A 12,529-nucleotide genomic window follows, 5' to 3' on the forward strand; every position below is an offset into this window, starting at 1 on the left:
TGGCAGGGGACATTAGAACGGGGGCCTCTGAGGTGCAGGATCAAGGCAGAGACTCCCCTGGTCAGGGAATGCCCCTCTTCTTGTGGCTGTGACAAATGCTCAGCTCGGGAGGGCAAGGGGCGCATAGAAGGGCTGGCCTCTGCTTCCCTCAGATGGGAAGTTTAGGGCAAGATTTTCAGGTGAGCTCCCTGAAAGCTATTCCCTCGGGCCGCCAGGGCCCAGCTGGCTCTCCTGCACACTAAGAACAGCCCTGCAAGGCACCTTCTCGGATGTCTCCCACTGTGACTTTCACGGCAGCCCTCGTCAGACCAGCCTGAGCCCTCATCCCCTTTCACAGAGGAGGAGACCGAGGCTCCAGAGGCTGGCAAGGCTGGTTAGGACTGGTCTTGCACAGAAGAGGTTCAAGGCCTCAGCCAGAAGTGTGCGGCTAAGTGAAGGCAGGGACAGGTGTAGGCCGAGACCTCTCCTTCTCTGCACGGATGCTCAGAAGAGAGGCCTCCCCCAAGCAGGGTCAGGATGGGTCCAGTTCAGCCTGTGGTGTTCGCCTGGGCTCTGGGTTTTCCTTGATCTTGAGAACGTGAGTGCTCCGCACTGCTCCGACGGTCTGGTGCCCTTGCTTTGGGGGCAAAGGTGGCTCTGGGCAACTTAGCACCCCCTCCAGACTTGAAAATTAGCCCAAGACTGAGGCACAGCACAGCACTCCCCTCCCTGCCTGCTGTTGACTTCTCAGAGGGACCCCAGGACCCTGAATCGGACACAGTTTCCCCTGCCTTCTGAGTTCTCTAGGCCTCTCTTGTCTCCTGGGCCCCAGGGCTCCTACTCAGAAAGAGCCCCGGAGGCTTCCGCCCTCTCTGAGCCCCTCATCCCCAGTAGGGCAAAGGCAGAGGCTGCATCAGACGTGGAGGCTCAGACCACTGGCCCTCCTAACCCAGGCCTCGAGGCTACCCGGAGAGGCCAGGTGACCCCCGGGAAGTATAGGTTCTCATTACTGGTGGGGTGACTGTGAGCAGGTGCAGGAGACGGGAGGGGCCTGACAATAGCTCCCCAACTTTGCTCCCTTGGGTGGGCCAGTCCACGGCAAGGCTCTTCTGTGGCTGTTTCCAGAGGTCCCATGTAGCAGAGGGACCCTGGTGTCTCTCGCTGGTCAGTGGAGCGATGCAGCTTGGTCACCTACCACCTGTGCTTGCTGTCTATCCTTCCCTCTCTTGTTTTCCCTCCCCTTACTGATTCTGCCCTGGACCTTATCATCGGGAGAATCTAAGCCTCGCCCTGCTTTCTCCTTCCTAGAGAATGTGAACTAGGTCAAGCCTCAAGGTAGCTGTCTACTGCCTGGGTTTTCTCAGTCTGCAGATTTATCTCTCTTCGGACTGTTGCTTCTGGGCTTCCATTCTGGCTCTCGTGTCCCTTTGTAAAATTTCTTCTACTCTAGCCTCCCTGGAGAAAATAACAGAACAAAACAAAAATGAATCATAGAGGGGTAGATTCTCAGATGGAGATCCTGACTCGCCAGCTTCACTAGAGGGGTCACTGTATCACAGTACTTAGGGAAGTGGCCTCGATAGTCACACCGTCTGTGCCTGCACCACAGCACTTACTGTGCGACCTTGGGAAGGGTACTCAACCTCTCTGGGTCTTAGCATCACCTTCTACAAGATGAGGATAATGACAACATTTGCACTATAAGATTGTTGAACAGATTAAATGAGATAAGGTCAGAGCCAGGGCCACAGTAAGGACTCAATAAATACTAGTTAACATTATGAGCTACGGTCTTTGTTGAGTCTACCTTTGTTGACTTGATAGCTCTAAAAAATATTTGATAACAGTGGCCGTTTGTTGAGTGTTTTTCACCCACCCAGAACTCTGCCCAAACCTTTTCACTTGACTGTTCGGCATTTTGTAGCAAGGAACCTCAGGGCCCAGATCAACCAGATGCCCAACGTGTTGAGTTGGAAGCTGTGCTCTGGTCAGTCTGATGCTACAGCGTGTGTTATCTCCTCTATGTGGCATCGAAGAACATTTCCATTCTTCCCTGGACACCTGCCCCTTCTTTTCTTCACAAAGCTTCCAGGCTGGCCTTTGGAAAGGACAAGGAGGAAGGGACAGATGTGAAGCCATGGAAGATGGGCTCCACCAGGAGGTGAAGGTACGGGGGCTGGAAGCAGCTAAGAAGCAAGCTTATGGCAGGTGTTACCATGTACAGCAGGCCCTTCCTAATGAGCAAAACAACAAGAGAAAACTGACAAATATATTTTGGCTTCGTTTGAAGGCGTGAAGAGAGCAGCCCAGCTCCGAGAGACATTTCCACAAGACCCGGGGTGGGGCCTGCTCTCGCGATGCAGGAAGCACTGTGGTAACTGCCTAGGATGGAGGGCAGTGGAGGCCCCGCACGGTGGACGGGCTGATCGGGTTGTCTGTGGTTCCTCTCTTGTGGACAGACACGTCTGCCTCTCAGAGCCCATGTCCTCTGTGGTTGGATAGTCACTTGCAAGTGTGAGCGGCCGTGAGAAAGGCAGGCTGGACAGAGTCCAACTGACTTCTGCTGACAGGTGTGACCGATGTGTGTGGTCAAGCCCCACCATTCACCTGTGCCGGCAGAAACACTGTCCTGTCGTTAAGCAGCAGAAGCACAACAGTTATTCTTTTTTCTTTTTGAGTTGATATGAAAAGTGGCTTCTTCCACTACCTTGAATATGTGATTGTGTTGAGTGAGATGCAAGGACAGCCATGAGGTTGTGGCCGTCATTGTTGGCTTCTTTGGGAGAGTATTGGTTGGGTCCTTCCACTGCTCGGAGGTCGCTCTTTCATCTTCAGAGCACTTTGCAGTCACCAACCACATGCCCACCCCTAATCGTCTTCAGGCTGAGCTTGGCTGTGGTCTTCCAGTGTAGCGTGGCACCCATCCCACCTCCTCCTCAGCCTTAGGAACCTGCTTGCACTGGCAGGTATTCTAACATCTAGAGCATGACTTATTTATTTACTTTTTTTTTTAGCCAGGGTTGCATGACTTACTCTCCCTTTCAGTAGCTGTCTGAGATTTGGCTTCTTTTTACTTAGTTTACCTTGATTACCAAAAGATACCTTCTAGGCCTGTAGGTGGGACTCTAAGGACCAAGAGATGAGATGACAAAACCCTGGGTGACTTTCAGGTGTCACAAAGGGCCTTCTGGTTTGTTTTGTAGAGGAAACATGGACGCTCTTCATCAGCATAGATTTATAATTAAAGCTGAGTAAAGTGCAAGTAACACTCCCAGTTGTGATTTACCAACTTCCCTTTGGTATTTGTGGATTTTAGAAATAAGATAAGTTGAGTTCCTCTCCAGAAATCTCCTCCTTGTGATTGCTGATTTTCTGTTATTAAGGAACGTGGCTTGTGTCCTTTTTTCATTAAAAAAAAAAAAAAAGTGTGCTTTGGAACAAAGGAGAAATGTTTAGAAGACTGATCTGGATTTGGATTTTGGTTCAGATGTTCAGTGACTTGGGACCCTTGGAAAGCAAATTTCCGAGCTTCCCTTTCCTCATCTGTAACAAGAGGATAGTAAAGAGTATCCCAGAGGGTGGTAAAGATCAGAAGTAATGTGTGCGGTAAAGAGCAGAGGGCGGAGTTGGAATGGGAGCCCCTTCACTGAGGCAGACTGGCTGGCAGGCCAGCAGAGTGCAAGCAGTCATCAGATAGTGAAAGTACCGAGGCTGCTCCATCGACGCCGCTGCTTCTGTATTTATACTTTGGAATGATGAGTGAAGGAACAAATCCTGGCGGCATCTGTCAGTGAAGAATCAAATTACTGATGGGAGAAAGAAGATAAAAGCCTCGCAGGGCTCTGCACTGACTGCTGGGTCTTGGTTCAAAGAGAAGGAGCACCTGATAACTTCTAAGGAGACCGTGTCTCTGTAGCAAGGACAGCATGCCTCAGTGGATTTGATCATTTAGGGACTCTGAAAGTGCTTTCTTGATGGGTAAATACACCTCTACTTCCTGCATTTTCCAACCCAGATGTAAGATACTTGCTTGTTTGTTAAGTCGATTATTTTCTTTCTGAAACATCTCCTCAAGGAAGGACAGCGGGCTCTGAGTAGAAAGGTATGGATGTCGTTCTTGGCTCTTCTCAATGCATCCCTTCAGGTGCCAGATTTACACTCCCTCACATGTGTGTGAGGGTTTGGAATGGGTGGTGCCTGGGGACTTCCTGCTTCAGGAGCCTGGGACCCATAGGGAAGTGGCCACCTGGGTCATGTTCTTCTCATGCTGAAGCACAGGAGCTCAAGAGGACAGAACGACCGTGCATGCACGCTTAAGAACTGTTGTTCCTATTGTGCTTGCTCACATCCCATTGTCAGAATAAGCACCTGGCCAATCCCATAGTCATGGGGCAGGAAAGTGTGCTCTCTTCCAAGGGGGTGAGGGAGTCACTATTTGTTGAGCCATAATTCAATTTATCACTGCTAATCTGAAGGCCAAGAATGTAATTAAACAACTTCTCAAGCTCTCTGTCAGCTTTGTGTTTCTTCAGTTCTTACACAAAGCATTCCAGGGAGTTTAGCTCTTCTTCGGTGGAAACTGTCTAGTCACGCCCCGATCAGAATTCAAGGCCAAGCAGGGACCATTATTTGAGCTGTAGCTGTTTGGTATTCACACATCCCTAATGATCTTGGAAAGTATAATGTTTTCTAACAGCTGTAAAGACAAGAGATTCTAACATGGTCAACGGTACATAATATCCATGAAATTACATTGAATAATGTAATGATGTGTTATGCTGTCATTAACACATTATGAATACCTAATTTGAAAGGTTAATGAAATTGACAAACGTGATCGCTACGGGTATCATCAATACCACTTAAGGACAAACCTCTTGTTTTCATTTATGGAATCAACTCGAATGGGAAGACTCCACCACTACAACTGCATTCTTCTGGTCATAAATTAAGAGTCTGCACGATATATTTTGTTTTACTTGGCGTGCAGGTTTCTAAAGTATCTCATACTGCAGGCCTATGTATAAATGCTATTTGATAAAACAGGATCACGATTATTTGAAATGACCATTTTGTGGTTTCTCTGAAAAGGGTTGCACTTACTAAGGATGAATATTTCTTTGGTTGGATAGATCAAAAGCAGTGTCAGGACCAAGGACAACTGCCACGGGAAAGTCATCCTCCACAGCAAGCTGCGTTACTGCAGAAGGACCTTCCTGTCTGGCCTAAAGGATGTATAGCTCATCTTAAAACTGGGAAGGATGATGTAAGAAGACTCTTTTGTTTCTCTCCAGATCCCTGGGCAAGCTTTCAGTCTGACTGATTGGTTTTAAAGCCATTGAATCTATATCAATAGGCTAATCAATGCCTATAAAAAACAAATAGAAGGGGCTCCCTTTATTTTCATTTGTAATGTAACTGCCCTACAAGAACAGTTATCATCTATGTTAATATTTTCATATAAAGAAAAATTTGCTCTTGAGTGTCCATGTTGCCTCTACATCAATAATACCAATACTGATATTAATACTAATAGTACAACATTGATAAGAGTAATGACAACAGGGATGCCTTTACATTATACAAATCACCTTAAATACATAATTGGCTTGAGCCCTTTTAAAAATCTAGTGAAATTATTGAGGAAACATCGTAACTTCATTTTGTGAATGATGAAATGAGGTCTGACTTGCCCGGAGTGTAATGGTCAATGACTTGCCCGGAGTGTAACTGTCAAGACATGGCAGGCTGTGACTTGCTAATTCTGCGTTTTTTTCCACTACGCCCCACAACGTTTCCATCTGCAGGCTTCCAGAAGCCATGGCTTTCTGTTAGCCATTTGTGGTTACATATTATTTTTGTTTAAGATGATTTTTTTTTCTGATTACCAAAGTAACAAGTGGCCATTGTAGAAAATTTGAAAATATAGAGGATCATAAGGAAAAAATAGTAACCGCCCTACTTCTGGACTCCAGCCCTGTAGAAATAACACATATTAACTCTTCTGTGTGTGTGTTTGTGTGTGTGTGTGTAACTCCATCCTTCTTTGTCCCACGTTCTTTCAGATGGTTGGACGTGACCAGTGAGGATTTTGGAGAATACCAAGTCACAAAACTGACCCAACCCTGAGCCTCATGGAACCACATTCTGGAACCACAGAATCTGGAGGTGGAAGAGACAAAATGTAGGAATTGCTTTTGCAACATACCAGGAAAATAGTCCTTCCAAATTCTGTTCAACAGCCTCAGGTAGCATCAGCCTGATTGCTCACCTGTCACTGTCCCTGGACCGTGTCTCAGGCTGGCCTGAGGCTGCTTTCTGGGTGGGGAGGGCTTCATGGAGAGTTCTGAGAAGACAGAATGTTCTCTCCTCATTCCTCAGACTCTCAAGTCAACTTCACAAATCAATTTCAAGTCACCGAACCTCTCTGCACCTTAGTGCCTTCAACTATCACGTGGTGGCACAAGCATGGGCTCAACACCTGGAACGGTGCCCCCCGCCAGAGCTCATCCTCCAGAGGTGAGAATCACTGTGATTGGTATTATTATCCTGATCTCTCTTTTAGCCTCCGCCTAGCTCCTTGGCTGTAGGCACAGACTGAGTCCAGTAGTGCTCACTGGTCCCCAGACATACCATGCACCTGCAAGTCTCCCCCCGGGTTTGGGCACCTTTCTCCCCAGGGGAGGCTCTGGAATACCCTCCTTCCTAGCCTGGAACCCACACTGCACCCCCTCCCACCCTCTTGGAGAACTCTGACTCACCTGAAGGAACTCAGCTCCAACCCGTTGGCCCAGGGCACCCGGCCTCAGCGTGGGAGCCCAATGACTGTGGTGTGTGTCCAGCTTTTTTTTTTTTTTTTTGGAATATTTATGTAAACATCTGTGAGCCTCAGCATTCTTACTCTTAAACCAAAGGAAATGTTGTTGTGAACATGAAATGAGGCGACCTCCTGCAGCTGTGTGTCGGGTAACAAGTGTGCTTGGAATGCCAGCCATATACCCCTTCAAACCCGTCTTCCCTGGTGGTCCTCACTGCAGCTTGGGAGGCACGGATGGCTACAGGTGAGAACGCTGAGCTTTGGGGGACAAGTGACCAGCTCAAGGCCACCCGGTTCCTCAGGGACTGGGGTCGGAGTTGAATCTGGACTTCAGACCTCAGACCCTACATGTCAGCTACTGTAAATCTGCAGAACTATCGCGACTGATCTAGTGATTTACAAACTTTTTTGAATTGAATTAATTAAATCAAATAGAGCAGTGGAATACTATGATATTCTTATCTTGTATTTCACTAATTTATTTGGATTTTGTGCTGGGTTTTGGATGTCAGACTGTCTGGAAAGTTGGCAAAACTTCTATTTCCAAGGGAAAAAAAATAGATGGATAGAGGAGTTGCTTTCTCAGCGTGGAGCACCACAGGGAGTCTCTCTCAGGCTGCTTAGTCTTTGGAGGTTGAGACCCCAAATGCTGCAACACATGCATTCAAAAACCCAAAAGGTGAAGTAGATGATTCTTCTTCTTCTTCTTCTTCTTCTTCTTCTTCTTCTTCTTCTTTAAAAGATTTTATTTATTTATTCATGAGAGATACAGGCAGAGGCAGAGACACCGGCAGAGGGAGAAGCAGGCTCCATGCAGGGAGCCCGAGGTGGGACTTGATCCTGGGACTCCAGGATCACGCCCTCAGCTGAAGGCCGACGCTTAACAGCTGAGCCACCCAGGTGTCTCGAAGTAGCTTCTTCTGGCATGTTTGTGATGTTTCCTGTTACCAGAATCCATGCCTGGGAGTGACAACAGTACACACACACGTGCGCACGCCCTCTACTCTGCATAGAACATTATTTTTTCAGCCTTGCTTGTTAGTTGATGTAAGCCAGCCAGTAACCCCATGGGGTGTGTGTGCGCGTGTGTGCACATGTGCCCTGCCTACTGCCCCCAGCCCACCCTGGCTCTTCCTGGCAGCCCCGAGGGGCCGTCTCCCTAACCCAGATTTGGTGTTGTAGCTTGCCTTTCCGCTTCCGAAAGCACATCAGGTATGAGTCTATCTCGAAGGCTGAGGATCGGACTTGAAAAGGAGCCAGCTCTCATAGTGTCATTCCTGACAGATTTCTTAATTAATCTGCTCAGATTGTCAATAATGTAATTCACTGTTGATTTAGAAACTAGTTATATGAGCACTGCTAGTGCCATTGTGGGAAAACATCTGAATAATTCAGCTAATAGATGGGAAACTCACCCAGATTGCTGGGGCACAGGGAGGGAACAGCTAATTCGAATGAGATGAGCTCAAGCAGGGTGATTCCAGCAAATTCCAGGGAGCGGGGAGAGGTTGTCATATTACTGGGGGCAGCAGCTGCCTGGTTTAATTATTGTCATTTTGGTTTTTGGAAAAAAGAACATGGGTCTGACACTCTTGCAGGCAGAGGCCATTAACACTCTCGAAAAATACTGTAGTATTTCAGGGTAAAGTGTGTGATCTAGTTGATTACTAACTCTAAGCTACTTTCAGCATGTTAGTGGGTCTTATTCTTGCTATTTTATTATTTTTATATGATTCTTATTTGAAATATGTGAGCGTAGTAACATATATCATCAAAGAAATATAAAAACGACTTTTGTTTTTCCCTGGGAGGTTCATAGTTATTCGGGTATTTCCCAGAATTGATCAGATGTATCCTGGGATTATGGTGATCACCCTTTTTACCCCAAAACTTGGGGCTGCATTGACAATGAAGTTTATAGACTGGTGACTCTAATCATGTGAAGAGTCTTACATAAACATAAAAACCCAATCACTTTTAGTTATACACTTAACATTTCGTTTTTATCGAAAATAATAAAATTATATGAAGTCGAGCTGTTATACTAAATTTTTTGCTATAGTGGTTAGAGTTTTAACAACCCTTAAGTGCAGATGAGTTAGTGCTTAAATGTAAATGTTAATCAGAATCATGGTGCTTTTGATAGGAAATGGTAATTCAGTTCCATTCATTGGCAGCATCTCACACTTTTCTTCTGTTCCCTGTCTCTCCCTTTCTCCCCCCAGCGTCGTCACACGCACGAGAGCTCATGGGCACAGACATGGGTGCACACACACCACTCTGCACACTCACCACTCTGCTCACACACACACACACACACACTCTATCACCTCTCTCCCACGTTTCTATCATGAGGTCTTCAGAAAAAGGCAAAGAGCAAACACTATTCAACGCTGATCCTTTGACCTTGACGCACTTCTGGCAGGTGAGGGTCAGTTCTGCAAGGGCTCTGCTGCCTTGGATTTTAATAAAGGCAGGACTGACTTCACATCCTAAACGGCCCTGGGAGGCTTTGGGGGGTGGGCGGGCGTAGGGAACAGAAATGCAGCACGCAGCTCCTGAATGCATCTCTGCCTGTGTGGAGGGAACGTGTGTAAAGCGTGGCGTGGGTTACAACCAGCCTGGCTGCATCTAACGCCCGGTTAACAGCGGCTCGAATGAGGTAAAGCGTCTCCCTCTCACTGAGGAAGTGTGGTGCGTACAGCCGAGGCCCAGGATGGCCGTTCTCGGGTCACCAGGGACCCAGGCCCCTCTGTCCTGCTGTTCTACCACTCCAGTCCGCGCATGATTGGCTTCCACCTCATGGTCATTTCATGGTCAAGATACTTGTGGGCGTTCGCCATATCACATCCATATTTCAGGGAGAAGGAAAGGGGAAGAGGACAAAGGGCACCACTCCCCTCCCTTTTGCTTTTATTGAGCAGCCGTCCCGGGAGCCCTCCTTCCTTCGCCTCTGCACATTTCGTCTTGCACATCCCTGGCCGGAGCCCAGAGGGCCACACCTAGCTGCAGGGAGGCCGGCCCACGTCCTCTCTTCAGCTGGGCTCAAATAACTCTGCTGTTCTGTTCCTGGAAAAGAGGGGAACAGATAGCTGATGGAGCCTGAAGGCCCATTCCTGCAAATAGTAGATGCTTTACAACAAGCCGTTATTATAGCTCTAATGAAACCGCAAATAAATGCTTCCTATTTTTATCGAGTGCCTGCGTATTTTGAATTGAGAAGATGATCTGAAAAGAGTATTGTTCCATCATAGCCCAAGACCACAGCACTGATCAGGGCTCTCTGTCACTCGCCCTGTGTCCCTAACACATCCCCAGCTCCAGGCGGGGAGACCAAGGGCTGATAAGTGCTGTCAGCGTGGGGAGAGTGGGCGACAGGTCCTCGAGTTTCCTAATAATGCTGGGCTATTTGGAGAAATAATTTGTTGTTATTTATGTGTGTGGTGCTAGCATTCTCTGATCATGTATTCCCTGGAAATCTAATTTGTAAATAATTACTTGACAGAATGGAACTGGCTGGAAAATTTTGAATAGGCGGAGATGGAGGCGGGCCCCCGAGAGGGAATTTTACCTGAAAGGCCAAGCACCTGAATGGTCTGATTGCAATTTCTCATCTCTCAGCAGTTAGTAGCTAATAAGGTCCCCAGTTAAAAAAACAAATTCTCGGGCTCCAGACGCAGCGGACACACATAGCTGGTCGTTAGCAGAGGTGCTGGGAGCAGCTGGCCCGCTGGCAGCGCTGATGGGACGCCTGTCCCCAGAGCGTGGAGCCCACGACACACGGGGCTGCTCTTCCTGCAAGAGCAGGAGGCGCGTGTTGGGGGGAAGGAAGGCTATGGGCTGAAGACTTGAGTCGCTGCCAGATTCTCACGTCGCAGCTCCAGTTCCCTGCGTGGCTGCGTTTGGAGATGGGGTGTCTGGGGAAGTAACTAAGCTTAAATGAGATCATGAGGGTAGGACCCTAATCCAATAAGAGTAGTGTCCTCATAAAGGACTCAATGCCAGGGCCTCTCGTGTGCGCAAGCCCCTAGGAAGGGCACGTGGGGATGGTGAGAAGCCAGCTGTCTGCAGGCCGGGGAGAGAGCTCTCCTCGGGATCAACCCCACCAGACCCTGGCCTTGCACTTCCAGCCTCTGACCTGCAAGAAAATAAGTGCCTGTGGCTGTGGTTTCAGCTGGCCTGTCTGTGGTGCTTCACTACCACAACTAGGTGGGGAAACGGGACTGGACGGATCCGATCCCCACCAGTGGCCTCCAGAGTCTTTCTGGGGCTGCACTGATGCTTGTTTCCACCACCGAGAGTGTGCGTGTCGTGGGCCTCCTGCCGGGCTCGCTTTCTGCAGTGAATACCCAGCTTTTCCCTCTCCTATCCGTTCTTTCCTCGGGTCATTCATTTCGGCAGAGTCCCTGAGCATCTACTGACCCCCGATGTGTTACCTTTACATCGACAGCAGCAGGAAGAAGCAGCAGCTCGGGTCCTAGTGGCGGCCTGTCAAGGGCCAGTATTAGTTCCCTCCTAGGAGCCCTTGCTGTGGGCCGGTTCTGCTGCAAGCACTCGGTAGGGCTGAAGCGTAGGAGGTTTGCACTAAGCCTGCGAGGTCGGGGCTGCTATTACCCGATTTTGCAGGAGAGGAAGAGACTCTGAGGGTGAACTGGCTTCTCTAAGGACCCCTAACTGGTAAGTGGCAGAGTCAGGAGTCACAGCCAGGCAGTCTGCACCTGGCCCCACACTCAGCTCTATTTTTACAACCCAATTGGAAAGTGTGTCCATGGCTCAAGTCCAGGCTCTGTGGCAGCACAACGGGGACCTTCTCAGGGGTGGTGAGCGAGGGAAAGTCTCCCCAGAAAGTCATGTCCAAGTGGGGATCTGGAGGATAGAGCACTGGGTGTGAAGAAGAAGGGAAGGTGCTGTAGGGAGCAGGGGAACAGGGCAGCCGCGGGTTGTGCTGGGAGGATAGGATGCTGGAGGTGGGGGTGGCAGGGACACAGGTGTGGGGCAAGGGGTCTGCATCATGCAGGGAGGGGATGGAATACCCACCAAAGAGTCTCCATCAGGGGAAAGACATGGTCTCAGTGCATTTTAGAAAGATTACCATGGCCACACTGTGGGAGTGGTGGGAAAGTGGGAGGAAGAGCAACTCCTCTTGAGGCAGGGAGCCCGGTCAGAAGGATGGCCTAATACCAGGGACGTGGGGGAGGCTTGCAAGGCTGTACAGGTAACTGAAGGGATAACCCTGTGGTGAGCTGGACAGCTGACTGGTTTTCTGGAATTCTGGGAGCTGGTTATTAAATACGACCACTATTAAAAATAAAGTTGTGGGCACCTGGGGGGCTCAGTGGTTGTACATCTGCCTTTGGCTCAGGTTGTGATCCCGGAGTCCTGGGATCGAGTCCCACATCGGGCTCCTGGTGCATGGAGCCTACTTCTCCCTCTGCCTGTGTCTCCGCTTCTCTCTGTGTGTGTCTCATGAATGAATAAATAAAAAAAATCTAAATTTTTTTAACAATTTATAATTAAATAAATACTCAAACTTATCACTTCCTAAATCTTTCGCCGTCAGCTATTCACTGTTATCTATCCGCTTGAAGGTATCTACATCCATCACATCTGTCCGGTGGACACGACGGTATGCTGTTGTGGCGGGGGTGGGGGTGGGGGTCACAGCCGGTAGGTAGCCTGAAACTTGCTATTGGTCCACGGAAGTATTTACACCAAGGAAATCGGCAAACGTTG

At 48.7% G+C, this 12,529-nt stretch overlaps 1 long non-coding RNA gene across 27 annotated transcripts in view; it reads left to right on the forward strand.

The window, feature by feature from the left end:
• The window catches only part of LOC144281300 (uncharacterized), a 264,069-nt gene that overhangs the window by 205,115 nt on the left and 46,425 nt on the right, over positions 1-12,529 (forward strand). For 23 of the 27 annotated variants that reach the window (XR_013349854.1, XR_013349868.1, XR_013349863.1 and 20 more), the window contains one exon: positions 6,045-7,040. This is a non-coding gene — a long non-coding RNA (uncharacterized LOC144281300). The remainder of the gene's footprint in view (positions 1-6,044; positions 7,041-12,529) is intronic. The other 4 variants (XR_013349852.1, XR_013349857.1, XR_013349855.1 and 1 more) reach the window with 4 other exon arrangements.

Source organism: Canis aureus, chromosome 12, assembly GCF_053574225.1.
Source record: "Canis aureus isolate CA01 chromosome 12, VMU_Caureus_v.1.0, whole genome shotgun sequence".
NCBI classification, from domain to species: domain Eukaryota; kingdom Metazoa; phylum Chordata; class Mammalia; order Carnivora; family Canidae; genus Canis; species Canis aureus.